The sequence below is a fragment of the Peromyscus maniculatus genome, chromosome 20 (assembly GCF_049852395.1).
Source record: "Peromyscus maniculatus bairdii isolate BWxNUB_F1_BW_parent chromosome 20, HU_Pman_BW_mat_3.1, whole genome shotgun sequence".
Taxonomy (NCBI): domain Eukaryota; kingdom Metazoa; phylum Chordata; class Mammalia; order Rodentia; family Cricetidae; genus Peromyscus; species Peromyscus maniculatus.
Genome location: NC_134871.1, coordinates 30,074,431 through 30,088,427, shown reverse-complemented (window position 1 = coordinate 30,088,427; position 13,997 = coordinate 30,074,431). Strand labels below are relative to the sequence as shown.

General features: G+C 39.5%; 1 non-coding gene across 1 annotated transcript; it reads left to right on the top strand.

Moving 5' to 3' along the window:
• Nucleotides 1–281: 281 nt before the first annotated feature.
• Nucleotides 282–354, top strand: Trnak-uuu (transfer RNA lysine (anticodon UUU)). The gene has a single exon. It is a non-coding gene; the product is annotated as a tRNA-Lys (tRNA).
• Nucleotides 355–13,997: the final 13,643 nt, after the last annotated feature.

The following is a 13,997-nucleotide window of genomic DNA, read 5'->3' as shown; positions in this document are numbered from 1 at the left end:
ATACAGAGATCTGTCTGTCTTGTGATCAGGATTAAAGATGTGTGCCACCACCGCCTGGCTTCTGCTATGACTTGCTATTAGCTCTGACCCCCAGGAAACTTTATTTATTAACATACAAATAAAATCACATTTCAGTACAAATAAAATATCACCATATTTCCCACTTTCTATTTTAATAAAAACAAAAAAAGGAAAAAAGTTATAGCTAATATAAGAAAAACTATATACAAAAGTACAATAACTATATACCATATATACAAGTAATAAATACCTAAACAATGGCCCGGCTAGCTCAGTCAGTAGAGCATGAGACTTTTAATCTCAGGGTTGTGGGTTCGTGCCCCACATTGGGCACCATTTGTAGCTAGAGTTTTCCTGCCTGGCCGACAGTCAGGACAAATCTCTCTCACCTGCCAGGCCTGCAGTTGCTCAAACCCAACCAAGTAAACACATAGAGACTTACATTGTTTACAAACTGCATGGCCATGGCAGGCTTCTTGCTATCTAGTTCTTATATCTTAAATCAACCCATTTCTATTAGTCTATAAGTTGCCATGTCACTCGTGGCTTACCGGTACCTAACATCTCACTTCTCATCGTGGCAGATGGCAGCGTCTCTCTGCCTCAGCCTTCCACCTCCCAGCATTCTCCTCCCCACTTGTCCCGCCTGTACTTCCTGCCTGGCTACTGGCCAATCAGTGTTTTATTTATTAACCATTCAGAGCAACACATTTAACATACAGAACACCCCACAGCAATTTCTTCCTTTACCCATCATGGAGATATGCTTTTCATCAAGCATACTCTGGCTTAGGCTGGAATCTATCATGAAGAAAGTTGCCCATCTTTGATTCTCAGCCTCTGGCAGGAGGGGGTACTGAGCTTAACTCAGCTTTAGCCCAGGTTCCTATTGAGGTTACAACCATCCACAGAGATCTCCATAGCTACCATACATCCCAATCTAGGAATAGAGGATGATAGAGATGGCATATCTTTTTTTGAATGAGTATTAAGATGTCTATAACAGCTTAGTTGTGGCAAGATCATTTTAAATCAATAACTCTTAATGCAAACCATATCAGATAAATTACATCAAACTTAAAGTTTCCCTTAGCTTTTACCAAACTCTGGTTCATTAACATCACCATAATTCTACTATAAAACTTACTATACATATTTACAACTAGCATGACTATTTACTATATGTATTTACACCTAGCATGGCTATTTACTGTATGTTTTTACACTTCTTACAAAACATACATCACTTTATATATTTACACTATGTGTAAGCTTCCATTCAACATTTAGACTCACATTCAACACTTACACTTTTCACAAACTCACATACAACATATACTTATTTATACTTCTTACAAACTTACATTCTTTGTTGTTTTGTTTGGTTTGGTTTTTTGGTTTGTTTGTTTGTTTGTTTGTTTGTTTGTTTGTTTTTGAGACAAGGTTTTTCTGTGTAGTTTTGGTTCCTGTCCTGGATCTTGCTCTGTAGACCAGGTTGGCCTCAAACTCACAAAGATTCACCTGGCTCTGCCTCCCGAGTGCTGGGATTAAAAGTGTGCAGCACTGCCACCTGGCTATATTCTTAAGGAGACTCTGTAGGTCTGCCTTAGCAAATATCTAGAAGAGATTTCTTAACTATTTTCCAAGCTTATAGAAAACATTTTTAACTAACATCTAGAAAATATTTCTTAACATTTAGAAGAGATTTCTTAGAAGAACCATTTACCAAACTTATATTCAAGTGGAAACTATTAGCAAACATCTAGAAAGAATCTCTTTACAGAACTAACTTCCCCTCAAACATCAAGAAGAAATTTTACATTTTCTTCCAACTAGACAGAGAGTAATTTTCTTTGCACTTCATTTAGAAAGTAGAAATAGTACTGCTTCTAAACAGTACTTTATGCACTCCAGGTCTCTTATTAAAAACTCTATTAAGAGATATCTCAGTTTATAGTAAGATTAAGTTTTCTAGCTTTGCTTTGAAAAGAAACTTCACTTCCAGCTGGAAAAAAAGTTTTTTTAGGCAGTACCACCATTTTGAACTGAACACTACATTTCCCAGACTGTCTTTCTCTATATTGTCCCACTGTTATAAATGACCTTCTGGTCATTATAATTCCTTTTGAGTATACCACTTCTATTTCCCTTTACACAGCTAAAGTCAAGTTTCTGTTTTTATCACAGGAGGTTTGAGTCAAGCTTTTTGCTTTTTCACCATGGAAGATCAGGAGATGTCTGTTCTCCCTGAGCTAGCAATGTTAGGTGTTTTTCTTCCCTGACACTGTTCCTAGGTGGGTCAGACCTGCCTGTGTGCACTCAGACTGGTGCTTTAGTACCAGAACTTAAAAACTCCTCAGGGCTTATTCACTCCTGTGCTTTACCAGGTTAGTGAGGGAAAGTGAAAGCACTTGAAACAAAGCCTTTTCAGAAAGGTCTTTTCCCTGGAAGAAAAGAGAGCTTTTTCAGAGAGATTTTTTTCAACAGCTCAGGCCCTGACTTCCTCCTTGCCAGTAGACCTTACCCACCAGGGAGGAATCTGACTTGCTTAGCTCTCTGGAGCTCTCTGCCTGCACTTTCCCAAGTATCTACGGCTAGGTTTTAGCTGCAGGGGGGATTTCTGGCTGCTAGTAGAGAGAATTTGTCTAGTTCCAAGAGATCTTTTGTTTTTTCTTAGAGCAAATCTCAGGTGATTTCCCATACTGATAGAAATTGTCTCCAGGTGAGTTAAATTTTTGATCTTACAGAAAGAGAAGCTGAGAAAGAAAGTTCTGAAAACCTTTTTAGTTTTTTAGAGAGAGATTAAGTTTTTCCCAAAAAGCTTTCAGTTTTTGAGAAAAACCACCAAGTTTTCTGTTCTCTAAACTTTTAACCTCGTGGCCAAGATGAAATGGACCCTGTTTGAACAGTATTGTGCAAGTTTTCTCAGGCACTGATGGCAGAACAGAGGGTTTTGTCTCTCCTGCATATGCCTCAGGGAAAATTTCTTTCCCATGCCACTTGGACTTAGCATTTTTGCTGTCCCCAGGCCAAAAAACTTCTATAGGAATCATTTTCTCCCCATTTTTTTCTCTGAATTTTCTCAGTTTGTGTTCATCCCCCCATAGTTAGAAAGCTGAGGACATAGTTCCTCCATCTTGTTGCTTATCTTATTCTAAGTTTTCTTTATGCTATATTCCTACATTCTACTTTAAATTTTTTCTACAGTATATTACTATACTCTACCTTCCTGAATTTTTTATAGGTAGAAGTTAAAAGAGAGAGAGAGAGAGAGAGAGAGAGAGAGAGAGAGAGAGAGAAATCTATGCTGCAGCCTTGCCTTTCAACTTCAGCATTTCACCACCTAACTTCACACCTGAAAATAAAATACCATCACCTTCATTTTTCGATTTCTATTCAGCATGCCTCACACTCAGGATGCCCCCTCTCTCCTTTTGCCAAGTCTCTGGGTCCTGTCCAGTGGTGCCATTGGTGGGGAGCCAGCTCCCACATTTATTTACCCCAGGGACTCTTGAGGAGTGAGAGATACAAGATTTAAATGGAAATATAGAGGGGAGATACAGACAGAATCACAGGATAGCTTCAGCAGGGCCTGGGTCAAAACCCACCGGCCCCTTCGGTCTCTACTAAAGGGCTTTTAAAGGAATGCCAAGAAGTGGAATAAAAGACCTCCCCCAGTACAGCCAAGTGTAGACCATCTCAAACACCTGGTGACCATGCACATGGTCAAGCCATTCCCTAATGCAGCCGTGCTATGTAAAGCAAGCTCAGATCTCACTAAAAAACCTTTGTGGGTTCCCACATGGTGGTTTATCAGAAAATTGGGAATCAACCTACCTCAACACCCAGAAATACACTATTGGGAATATACCCAAAAGATGCTCAATCATACCACAAGATCACTTGCTCAACCATGTTCATAGTGGCATTATTTATAATAGCCAGAAACTGAAAACAACCTAGATTCCTCTCAACCAAAGAATGGATAAGAAAAATGTATATTTATGCAACCAAGTCTTACTCAGTCAGAAAAAAAAGACATCATTAAATTTCTACGCAAATGAATGAAACTAGAAAAAAAAAAAAAACATCCTGAGTGGGGTAACCCAGACCCACAAAGACACAGTATGTACTCACTCTTAAATTGATATTAGATACAAAGCAAAGGATAGCCAAGCTACAACCCACAACTCCAGAGAAACCAGGTAAAAAGGAGGACCCTAAGAAGGACATGCATGGAGAGCCCTAGGAAGGGAAAATAGTTAAGATCTCCTGGATAAACTGGGAGTGGGTGGAAGAGAGGGGATGGGCAATGGGAAAATGAGGGATTGAGATGGCCAAATTGGGGGAGAAATGAAATGAACAAAATATCTTGGTAGAGAGAACAATAATGGGGTTAGGGAGACACCTGGTGCTAGGGAAATTCCCAGGAATCCACAAGGATGTCACCAGCAAAGACTCTTAGCAATAGTGAAGAGGGTGCCTGAACTGACTTTCCCCTATATTCAGATGAGTGACTACCCTAATTATCATCATAGAACCTATGTCCAGTAACAGATGAAAGCAGATGCAGTGATCCACAACTGGGCTGAGCTCCTGTACTTCAGTTGAAGCTGGGAAGAGAGATCACATGAGCAAAGGAGGTTAAGATCAAGATGGAGAAAGCCACAGCCATCTGATTCAAGCTAGTGGGATCTCATAGACTCTGGACTCTCACAGCTGGAGAGCCTGAATGGGATTGAACTAGGCCCTCTGAATGTGGGTGTCAGTTATGTGGCTTAATCTGTTTGGTGAGCCTCCAGTAGTGCCCCTGGAGACCTGGGTGCATGAATTGTTCTTTGGAACCTAATCCTTAGGGAGGGAGGGATATCTTGCTCAGCCTTGATGGGGGGAGGGGGGACTTGATCCTGTCTCAACTAGGTATGCCAGACTTTGTTAACTCCCCAAAAGAGGCCTTACCCCCTTTGAGGAGCAGATGGGAATGGGTTGGGGGAGGTGGGGAGTGGCAGAAGGGGAGGAATAGGGAAATGGGATTGGTATGTAAAATAAAACAAATTCAATTTTAAAAAAAGGAAATCTTAATGCTATATGGAGTAAAGGGAGAAGTGATCTCAGGACTAGACTCCACCCAGCTATGCTTCCAATTTGTGAAAAGGAATTAAAGAAAAGCTGCGTCAGTGAAGGAAAACATCAACAACAGAAAGCTGATGCAAATATAATTGAATAAGAAGGCAAAGTTTTAGACCCATCAATAAGCAGAACATGGCAGCTTCAGCCATGTGGTTCTGGCTTTAAAGTCAAAGATACAAGAAAGGGGTTATGGAATCCTCCTCTGCAACTAAGAAAAGCTGCTGAGGCCATGCATGTTGCAGAGGTGTCCCTGAATAGAGGCCCATAGAGGCCATTGAGTGACACTATGAAGGTGAAGCCTGCATTGTGTTAGAAACCCCAGGATATCAGAGATACCAGAGTCATGGGATACCTGCCAAAGAAAGCTGCTAACAGAGAGTGGAACAAACCCAAGACAGAGAAGTATGTTGCACCCAACAAAGCTGTACTTTAACATCAGACATGGAGATGAAGAATTTGGAAGATAGTGGCTTTTGTTCTTGCTTTGGTCCAGTATTTCTTCACTGTGCTCACTTTCCTCCCTTTTAGAAAAGTAAGGTTTATCCTGTGCCATTATGTTGGAAGTATGTGATCTGTTTTTTATTTTTATTTTACAGGGATTTATAGTTTATAGATTGTCATGACTCTGAGAAGAGACTTTGGACTTTAACACAGCTTTGAGACTGTGAAAGATTATGAGAATTTTTGAAGTTGCACTGAATGCATTTTTGCATTATGATATGACTATAAGCCAGGGAGCGGAATGTGGTAGTTTGAATAAGAATGGCCCACATAGATTTATATATTTGAATTCTTAGTCATCAGGTATTGGCACTACTTGAAAAGGATTAGGAAGTGTGGCCTTTTTGGAAGAACTGTGTCCCTGATGGTGGGTCATGAGGTTTAAAGAGTCCATGCTAGGTCTAGTGTCTCTCTCCTCTCTCCCTGCCTATCAATAAGGATTAAAACTCTCAGCTACTTCTCCAGTGCCATGTCTGATTGCAGGCCACCATAATTCCCACATGATGATAATAGACTAATCTCTGAAACTATAAGCAAGCCCACAATTAAATAATTTCTTTGATATAAAAAAGGGAAAACTCTTGATTTGTGCAAGACAATTCTGTATTCTGCTATATTGCTGAATTAGCTTATTGTTTCTAAAAATTTCCTGTGAAATTTTTGGGATACTTCATGGTATCTTCAAATAGGAATACTTTGACTTATTTCTATATTCATATTCCTTTCATTTCCTTCTTTTTTTTTTTTTGGTTTTTTCAAGACAGGGTTTCCCTGTGTATCATTTCCTTCTTTTGCCTTATTCCTCCAGTCAGTATTTAGACCTTGCATTATAAATTAATTAGTGGGTATAGTAACCATTCATGTCCCATTTCTGACTTCATTTGGATTGCTTCAAGCTTCTCTCGGCTTAGTATAAGGTTGGCTGCATTTCTCATATACAATATTATTATGTTGAGGTTTTTTCCTATATCTGTACATTGCCTGGGGCATTTATTATTAAGCCATGTTGGATGTTCTCAAAGACTTTTCCTTCATCTATTGAAATGATGATGTGATTTTTGTCTTTTGGTTATGTGGTTTATTACATTTATTGACTTGCTTAAATTGAAATATACTTGCATTTCATGGATTAAGTCTACTTAATGTTTACTTGGCCATGCAGGAAATCTTTTTGATGCTTATCAGTATACTATTTATATTTATATTTAGGAATTGGACTCTAGGGCTTGGCAGGATGTAAGGTAATATGGAGAGCAACATAATTGTATTTTAATTTCAAATATATAACATTTCAAAGCAAATACAAAATAAAGGCCTTGTCTGGTAAAATACAATAAAAACATGTATCATCCATCAGAATAAAGTTGGATTTTTTCCAGAGATGTGGAAATTCTTCACCATATGACACTCAAAAATGTAGTAAATACAAATAGATATAAAATGAAGAGTGACATGATTCTTTCATTATCTGTAAAAGACCTTTGACAATATCAAATATATGAGGATGACAAATATCTTGAGAAGTACAGTACCTGAGGGAACATAACACACCATAACAATGGCTATATCACCCTACAAGGAAAAACCTCTAAACAATCTCATTAAAATCAGGAATGAAACAGGGCTGTCCACTCTTTTCCATTATAGTGCTTAAAGCACTAACTAAAGCAATAAGGAGAGATAATGAAATTAGAGGACGAATAGCAAAAGAAACTGATTCATGAGATCCCAAGCCTGCTGAAATTACAAGTGTCAACCACTGTACATGCATCATCAGTCCTGGGTTACAGTAAAGAACCTACCTACATAGTATATTCTTGCACTGTGAATGTTGAGTTACTGGTTTGAATTCCACATAGTATGCTCACAATGAATGCAGTGGTATTGGGATGAACATCCCACAGTACATGCACCATGAGTGTAGGATGATAGGTATGAGCCTTTCACAGCACATGTACCATGACTGCTAGAATTACAGGTGTCAGTCAATAACTGTCCATATACCACAGGTTCTGTGTTACAGCAAATAGCCACTATAGTACATCCACTATGAATGCTCAGTTTAGGCAGGAACCTCCCACATTACATGCACAGTGAGTGCTGGGTTACTGATTTCAATCTCACATTCACAAAAAGTGCTGTGTTATAGGGACAAACCTCCTAAAATATATGGACCATGAGTTCTAGGATACAGGTGTGAGCCTCCCTCACTAAAGGCACCATGACTGCTTGGTTACAGACATGAGTGTCTCAGAGCACATGCATATACAGGTATACAGATGTCATCTACCCAGAGTCCATGCACTATAAGGGCTAAGTTCCAGGACTAAGCACACCATAGTAAATGTATCATGAATGCAGCCATGAGCCTCCCACAGTATGTAACATGAGCACTAGGATTTCACATTTCAGCCTCCCGCAGTACATGTATGATGAGTGCTGATAAACACATATCACCCTCTGACAATATATGTATAATGAGTAATGACTGGAGCCTCCCACAGAACATGCACTATGAGTTCTAGGTTACAGGTTTGTCCTTTACAGTGTATGCGCTGTGAGTTATTAAATATGTGTATCTATGGGTGGTGATGGTGCATTCCTTTAATCCCAGAACTTGGGAGGCAGAGCCAGGCGGATCTCTGTGAGTTTGAGGCCAGCCAGGTCTACAGAGTGAGATCCAAGACAGGCACCAAAACTACACAGAGAAACCCTGTCTTGAAAAAAAATATGTGTATCTCCATGTACATATACCATGAGTGCTGGGTTACAGCATGAGCCTCCCATAGTACATGCATTACAAGTGCTGTACTATGGGCCTGAGCCTCTAGGAAAACATTCAGAGAATGCTGGGTTACAGACATGAATTCACTATAGTATATGTATCACAAATGTTTCATTATAGGCATGAATCCCCATGAAACCTGATTGCTTGGCAATAGGTGTGAATGACCCACAGTAAATGCACCATGAGTACTGAGTTATATGGGTAAGCTTCTCACAATATATGCACCATGAGTGTAAGGATTATAGGTGTTACCCTGCCACAGTATATGAATGTTGCATTATAGCCAACAGCCAACCATAGTAAAGGCACTATAGATGCTGGGTTGTAGGCATGAGCCTCCCACAGTACATGCACTATAATTGATGGCTTACTGTTTTGAGTCTCACACAGTACATACAGAATGAGTGCTATGTTATAGGCATGAGTCTCCCACAGTATATGTACCATCAGTGCTGGGCTGTTGCTGTGATTATCCCACAGTATATAAATGCTATGGGCTGCAGGAATATAAGAACTCAGCTGGTTATGGCAAAGCCACCACCTAAAGGGGTCCAGAAATTACTTCAGAGGAAGCCAAACCTCAGGGATTATTTGGTGCTATTTGGCTTTTTATGTATCAGCTGTCTTCTGCTATGAATATCATGTGTGCCTTCATAGTTTTCCCAATTGGTTTTTTCCCTAAGAACTGCTAACAGTGTAGACTGATCACTCTTTGGACATATACATTTGAGGTATTTGGAGAACAGCCTCAAGAAAGGCTTCCTTCCCTCAGGCCCATCTGTTTCTCCCTTTTTAGCAATGGAATCAGATATCTCCCTTAGCTATATCCAAGGACAAACAGAAATAACAGTCCAGACCACCACATGCTAGTCTCCTGAATTAAGGTAAATTCCACACAGAGACATCGCCTAGGATCAGGTAGACCTTAAGTACATACCTTCATACAAATTAAGCTCGGACCCTCCTTTCTTATACAGTTAGTGGTATTTATACTAATGTTATAGACTTCTAACTTTTTACCTAACCACTTTTAGCAATGTAGATTGACTACATAAATTTCCTTTTTGATATATTAACTGATCTTAGCTCTCAGTTGACCTCCTCCTATAACCACTCTCTTCTGGTGTTGAAAAAGAAAGCCTGACAGCCACTGCCCGAGGAAAATTCTTACCTGCCTTTATGACCCTGTAATTCAAGTCTGGTGACCTAGTGGGAGGGGGAGAGTTGTTTTTGTTTTGTTTTTGTTGTTGTTGTTGTTGTTTTGGTTTTTCGAGACAGGGTTTCTCTGTGTAGCTTTGGCGCCTTTCTTGGAACTCACTCTGTAGCCCAGGCTGGCCTTGAATTCACAGAGATCCACCTGGCTCTGCCTCCCAAGTGCTGGGATTAAAGGCGTGCACCACCACCGCCTGGTTATTGCTTGGTTTTATAATGGTAAACCTCAGAGACTGAGAAGAAAAATAAATCTATGGACTAAGAGCTCAGTGTGCTGAGATTCTTTTCTCAAAAATAATTGGTGTCATTTGTAGCTTTTCTTCTGGGCCCCTGGGAAGAAGGTTATTAAGACCAGTCCTTAATAATTTTCATGACATAAACAAAGAGTGCTGGGATAAAATCAAGAGTCCTCCTCAGTATATGCACAATGAGTCCTGTGTTACAGATGTACATCATGAGTGCTGGGTTACAGGCATGAGATTCCCCTTGTACATGCGTCATGAATGCTCAGATACAGCAGTGAGCTTTCCACTAGTGTGCACCTAGAGTATTGGTTACAGGACTGAGCATCCCAGAGTTCATTAACTACAAATCTTGAATTATAAACATGAAGTGCCAATTAGTACATGCTTGCTGAGTACTTTACTATAAGTATGAGCATCACGGAGTAAGTGCAACATGAGTGCTGAGTTGTAGGCATGAGACTCTCACAGTACATGTATCATGAGTGCTAATATAACAGGTATCAGCCTACCAGTCTGTTATCCATGACTGATATTATATTTAAAGACTGGAGTTAAATGAGTAGCAAAGAGCTGAGAATCCAAGTTTGGTTTATAGCACCCAGGCCAGACACTGCTCATAACTGCCTGAAATTCCAGCTCTGGAACCAAGCATGTGCATGATATACAAATATACATGCAAGTAAAACACAAATACTTTTCAAAATAAATTATCTCCATGTACATGGTATTTTTCAAATATTAAAAAAGGAATATATTTTTATGTGCATGGCTGTTTACCTTACATGTATGTTTGTGTACCACATGAATGCCTAATACCAGCAGAGGACAGAAGAGGGTGTCAGATTCCTAAGAACTGAAGATACAGAAAGTTGTAAGTAGTAAGTTGTTTTGTGGGTGCTGCAAGCTAAATGCATGCTCTCTGGAAAAGCAGCCAGTGTTCTTAACCACTCAGATTTTGAGAAAGTTTTAAGTATTTTAAATAATTAAAAAAAAAAACCAGCCTCCAGTTGTTATAGCTGCCAATGGCAGCAGCTTGTCTGACACTGAGCAATCTGTTCTTTTGGTTCACTTGGAATGTGTGCTTTCCCACAACCACTTCTAGGCTGATGCAAACCCCATGAGCCTTCCAAGTCTAAACATTTTAAAGTGTCAGTTTCCTTTGATAATTAGCTAGTATTGGAGACATGTGGTTAAGAAAATTCTTCAGTCTCTGTAGAAGCCAGATAATATAGTATGTAAAGCATGTGTCAAAAAATAAAATAAAGCAAATACACAGCCTTGGAAGTCTGGCATCATTGCCTTAGTAAAAATGGGATAAAATCAACCGAGAGATCAGTATCACCAAGAAGGTTGGATGTCACCATTTTGGTTTATTCCATATAGTTACAGTAACCAAGAACTTACATTGCATTCAATTTTTTCTCTTTTTTTTTTTTTCTTTCTTTCTTTAAAATGAAACCATTAGGAAAGATGGTGGCCAAGTCACAGAGCTGCTTCTTTTGTGATGATGTCACACCCAAGATGGTAGCAAACAACATAGTGGCCTTTTGGTCAAAGACAGCCCAGCTCCCTGCTAAGGTGAGCCTCTCTGTCACAGGCACTATCCTTATAGGAGCCAGATGTCTCACAAGTTAAATGTACACTATTACACCCTTTTCTTTAAAACACCATTTAGTTAGGTTATTACAGTAATTTTAGTTATATTAGCATGGTACTCCTGGACTGTGACATCTTGAATAATCTAGAAACCAAATATCTTTAACAGCACAGAATATACATTCCCTTTATAAAAAAGAGAACAGTAGTGGCTCACGCCTTTAACCCCAGCACTTGGGAGGCAGAGGAAGGTGGATCTCTGTGAGTTCGAGGCCAGCCTGGCCTGCAGAGTGAGATCCAGGACAGGCACCAAAACAACACAGAGGAACCCTGTCTCAAAAAAAAAAAAAACTAAATAAATAAATAAATAAGAGAACAGGGGATGTAATGCCTATGTGTGAATCCCCCAACAAGACCACCAAGGAGCCAACTTCCAAAAACAATAGGTTTTGCTTATTCCAGCCTAGACAGAAACCTCCCCAACACCATGTTTCAGCGGGTGAAAGAGGGAAGGTCCCAAGCACTCACTTTAAGAGTTTTATATAGGAAAGGTTACGTGCAAAGGGTTACATATCTCGGGAATAGACGAGTGGGCTAGAGGTGAGGTAGTTCTTTGAAGTTACTGGCTGAACTATAAGCATGAGGTTACTAATGGCTAACAGGATTCAGGCTATCTACAGAGACATAATTTTTTTTACTCCCTATGTTCTGTTTTTGCTGAACCCATGATATATATATACATTCAGATTTATTGTTCCAGTCCTTTTCTCCCATGAGTTCAACTTCTGGTCAATTGAGTCCGTTACTCCCAATATCTTGTTTTGCCAAGTCCACAATATGTAGATTTATTGTTCCAGCCTTATCTTCCCATGAGTTCAACTTCTGGTCAGTTCTAAAACTACTGGTTTAGCAAATACCTTAAGAGTAGGTGGGGGCAGAGAGCATCTCTCAAAAGGGCTAGTGATTTTTCCCTTTCAGGGGCAATTAGGAAAGACTGAAACAAAGCAAAACTGAAACTCAGAGGAGCATACACCAAATCCTGAAGCTCTGTTTCAAACATCAGGGGGTTCAGTTTCAAAAGGCTTAGATTAGGTATCCTATCCCTGCAATTTACCAAACACCCCTCTTAGGCAATTCCACTCCTTATATAAAGCTCTCCATAGCAAGTATCTCATAACTTCAGTATCTCAACATCTTTTGGTGTAAGAATGCAACCCGCCGGGCGGTGGTGGTGCACGCCTTTAATCCCAGCACTCGGGAGGCAGAGCCGGGAGGATCTCTGTGAGTTCGAGGCCAGCCTGGGCTACCAAGTGAGCTCCAGGAAAGGCGCAAAGCTACACAGAGAAACCCTGTCTCGAAAAACCAAAAAAAAAAAAAAAAAAAGAATGCAACCCTATCTTCATCCCTACACCTTACTTAGTGCAATGAGCTCTCACTGGTGCTGACTCTGGCAGGTATGGATGACTGCAACATGCTGAACTGAAACCACAAAGGAAGAATTCCTGACCTTTAATGTTTTTCATTTTTCTTAGTACCAAGAAAACTAGCTACCAAACTCTTTTTATTAGGCTACAATTACCCTGATACCCAAACCACACAAAGATGCAACAAAGAAAGAGAACTACAGACCAATCTCCCTCATGAACATTAATGCAAAAATACTCAACAAAGTATTGGCAAACAGAATCCAAGAATACATCAAAACAATTATCCATCACGACCAAGTAGGATTCATCCCAGGGATGCAAGGATGGTTCAACATATGAAAATCTGTCAATGTAATACATGATATGGTATATATGAAAACTGAAAGAAAAAACCCACATGATCATCTCATTAGATGCTGAAAAAGCCTTTGACAAAATCCAACACCCCTTCATGATAAAGGTCTTAGAAAGATCAGGAATACAAGGAACATTCCTAAACATAATAAAGGCAATTTATAGCAAGCCAACAGCAAACATCAAATTAAACGGAGAGAAACTCAAAGCGATACCACTAAATTCAGGAACAAGACAAGGCTGTCCACTCTCCCCATATTTATTCAATATAGTACTAGAAGTTCTAGCTAGAGCAATAAGACAACAAAAGGAGATCAAAGGGATACAAATTGGCAAGGAAGAAGTCAAACTTTCACTATTTGCAGATGATATGACAGTATACATAAGTGACCCCAAAAACTCAACCAGGGAACTCCTACAGCTGATAAACTCCTTCAGTAAAGTGGCAGGATACAAGATCAACTCAAAAAAAATTAGTAGCCCTCCTATACACAAATGATAAAAGGGCTGAGAAAGAAGTCAAAAAAACAATACCCTTTACAATAACCACAAATAATATGAAATACCTTGGGATAACACTAACTAAATAAGTGAAGGACCTTTTTGATAAGAACTTTAAATCTCTAAAGAAAGAAATTGAAGAAGATATCAGAAAATGGAAGGATCTCCCATGCTCATGGGTAGGTAGGATTAACATAGTAAAAATGGCAATCTTTTTTTTTT